Source organism: Arachis duranensis, chromosome 3 (assembly GCF_000817695.3).
Source record: "Arachis duranensis cultivar V14167 chromosome 3, aradu.V14167.gnm2.J7QH, whole genome shotgun sequence".
Taxonomy (NCBI): domain Eukaryota; kingdom Viridiplantae; phylum Streptophyta; class Magnoliopsida; order Fabales; family Fabaceae; genus Arachis; species Arachis duranensis.
In genome coordinates, this window is record NC_029774.3 from 76,137,670 (window position 1) to 76,141,427 (window position 3,758).

Here is a 3,758-nt window from a genome sequence, read left to right on the forward strand (position 1 = left end):
GATTTTATGGAGGATAATGGTTGCTTTTGTTGAGGTCCATGAGTAGGCTCTTTTGTTTGCTCCGTCCTCTTTCTAGTGATGAGCTTTTAAGATGAATCTCTCCATCTCTCATGACTCGGAGTTGGAAGCAACTGCCTTCCCTTTCCTCTTCCTAGAGGTTTCTCCGGCCTTAGGTGCCATCAATGGTTATGGAAAAACAAAAAGCAACACTTTTACCACACCAAACATAGAAGGTTTGCTCGTCCTCGAGCAAAAGAATAAAAAGGGTGTTATCAAAGGTGTGAAGAAAAGATAGATAAAGTTAAGGTAGGTGGGGATCCTATGGGGTCCACATATCCTGAGGTGTCAAGGATTTCTCATCCTTGCACCATATAGCGTGCAAAATGCCCCTTGCTGCCAATCCTGGCGTTAAACGCCAGGCTGCTGCCCATTTCTGGCGTTTAACGCCAGCTTCTTGCCATTTTCTGGCGTTAAACACCAGTCCGGTGCCCATTTCTGGCGTTAAACGCCCAGAATGGTGCCAGACTGGGCGTTTAACGCCCATTCTGCTACCTTCACTGGCGTTTAAACGCCAACAAGTTTCTCCTCCAGGGTGTGCTATTTTTCATTCTATTTTTCATTCTGAATTTGCTTTTTCAATTGTTTTTGTGATTTCACATGATCATCAACCTATAGAAAACATGAAATAACAATGGTAAATAAATAGATATAAAAAATTTGGGTTGCCTCCCAACAAGCGCTTCTTTAATGTCAATAGCTTGACAGTGAGCTCTTAGTGAGCCTCACAGATAATCAGAGCAGTGTTGGGGCCTCTCAACACCAAACTTAGAGTTTGGTTGTGCCCCCCCAACACCAAACTTAGAGTTTGAATGTGGGGGTTTTGTTTGACTCTGTATTGAGAGAAGCTTTTCATGCTTCCTCTCCATGGTTACAGAAGGAGAACCTTGAGTCTTATAGTTTGCACTGTCTGCAAGCCACAGAGCTTCCTGAATAGCAAACAATTGCTCATCTGAAAAGGTTTCAGAGATCTCAGTAGGAGGGAGGGATGCTCCTGCTACTGGTTCTATCCGAGACAGGTGATCAGCTACTTGATTCTCTGTCCCTTTTCTGTCTCTTATTTCTATATCAAACTCTTGCAGAAGCAACACCCATCTTATGAGCCTGGGTTTTGATTCCTGCTTTGTGAGTAGATATTTAAGAGCAGCATGGTCAGTGTACACAATCACTTTTGATCCTACTAAATAAGATATGAACTTGTCAATGGCATAAACCACTGCAAGTAACTCCTTTCTGTGGTTGTGTAGTTCTTTTGTGAATCATTTAGAATACAGCTGCCATAATAAATGACGTGCAGAAGCTTGTTATGCCTTTGTCCCAATACTGCACCAATGGCATGGTCACTGGCATCACACATTAGTTTGAATGGCAGTGTCCAGTCTGGTGCGGAGATAACTGGTGCTGTGACCAGCTTATCTTTCAGAAGGTCAAATGCCTGCAGACACTCCTTATCAAAGATAAATGGCATGTCTGCAGCTAGCAGATTACTCAGAGGTTTTGCAATTTTTGAAAAATCCTTTATAAACCTTTTGTAGAATCCTGCATGCCCTAGAAAGCTTCTGATTGCCTTAACATTGGTAGGTGGTGGTAATTTTTTAATTACTTCAACTTTAGCTTGATCTACCTCTATTCCCTTGTTTGAAATTTTATGCCCAAGGACAATCCCTTTAGTCACCATAAAGTGACATTTTTCCCAGTTTAAAACTAGGTTGATCTCTTGACATCTTTTCAGAACAAGTGCTAGATGGTTAAGGCAGGAGCTAAATGAGTCTCCAAATACTGAAAAGTCATCCATGAAGACTTCCAGAAATTTCTCTACCATATATGAGAAGATAGAGAGCATGCACCTCTGAAAGGTTGCAGGTGCATTGCATAGACCAAAAGGCATCCTTCTGTAGGCAAATACTCCAGAAGGACATGTAAATGTTGTTTTCTCTTGGTCTTAAGGATCTACTGCAATTTGGTTGTAACCTAAATAGCCATCCAAAAAGTAGTAATATTCATGACCTGCCAGTCTCTCTAGCATCTGGTCTATGAATGGTAAAGGAAAATGATCCTTCCTGGTGGCTGTATTGAGCCTTCTATAGTCAATACACATACGCCACCCTATAACTGTTCTTGTAGGAACCAGTTCATTCTTTTCATTATGAACCACTGTCATGCCTCCCTTCTTGGGGACGACAACGTGGACAGGGCTCACCCAGGGGCTATCAGAAATAGGATAAATAATCCCAGCCTCTAGTAACTTAGTGACCTCTGTCTGCACTACCTCCTTCATGGCTGGATTTAGCCGCCTTTGTGGTTGAACCACTGGCTTAGCATCATCCTCCAATAGGATCTTGTGCATGCATCTTGCTGGGCTAATGCCCTTAAGATCACCTATGGACCACCCAAGAGCTGTCTTGTGTGTCCTTAGCACTTCAATTAGTGCTTTCTCTTCCTGTGGATTTAATGCAAAGCTTATGATCACTGGAAAAGTGTCACCCTCTCCCAGAAATGCATATTTCAGGGATGGTGGTAGTGGTTTGAGCTCGGGTTTAGGAGGTTTCTCCTCTTCCTGAGGAATTTTTAGAGGTTCTTTTATTTCCTTTAGTTCCTCCAGATCAGGCTGAACATCTTTAAAGATGTCCTCTAGCTCTGATTCGAGACTTTCAGTCATATTGACCTCCTCCACCAAAGAGTTAATGATATCAGCGCTCATGCAGTCATTTGATGTGTCTGGATGCTGCATAGCTTTGACAACATTAAACTTAAACTCATCCTCATTGACTCTCAGGGTTAATTCCCCTTTTTGGACGTCAATGAGGGTTCGTCCAGTTGCTAGGAAAGGTCTTCCTAGAATGTAGGTTGATACTTGCCCCAAGATCACATAGAGCTGTCTTGGTATAAGTACCCTCTAATGTGCATGGTATCATAAAGCTTCCTGGATCTTGAAGCTTCTCTGGTAAGCTTTTCAGAATGACTACACTGCATTCTTCAGTGAGAAACACCTTTTCAGTTTCTCTCCATCCTTCTTATGACTTAAGATCTCTTTCATGAACTTAGCATAAGAAGGTATTTGCTCAAGTGCCTCTGCAAACGAAATCTTTATTTCAAGAGTCCTGAGATAGTCTGCAAAGCGAGCAAATTTTTTATCCTGTTCCGCTTGGCGGAGTTTCTGAGGATAAGGCATCTTGGCTTTATATTCTTCAACCTTAGTTGCTGCAGGTTTATTCCCTACAGAGGTGGTTGGAGAAGCCTTCTTAGAGGGGTTACTATCAGCACTTGCAGGTGTCTGATCCCTTTGTGGCGTTTGAACGCCAGAATTGGCTACCCATTGGGCATTTAACGCCACTTTCTTACCCTTTTCTGGCGTTTGAACACTAGAATCATTCCTCTCTGGGCTCTTATTGTCCTCAGAGGGATTTTGGGCAGTGGTTTGGTCATCCTCTATCAGTTGTTCCTTTCTTGGATTTTTGCCACTTTGAGCTAAATTATTCAATCTCTTCCCACTCCTTAGTTGAACTGGTTGGCATTCTTCTGTTATCTGTTTAGATAGCTGCTATTTTGTCTGATTCAACTATAATTCTATATTCTTGTTAGCAATTTTAGTTTCTTGGAGCATCTCTTTAAATTCTGCTAACTGTTTTGCCATCAGGAGTAATTGCTGATTAAGCTCAACCATCTATTCTTGAGGGTTAGGTTCAGTAGTTACTGCCATG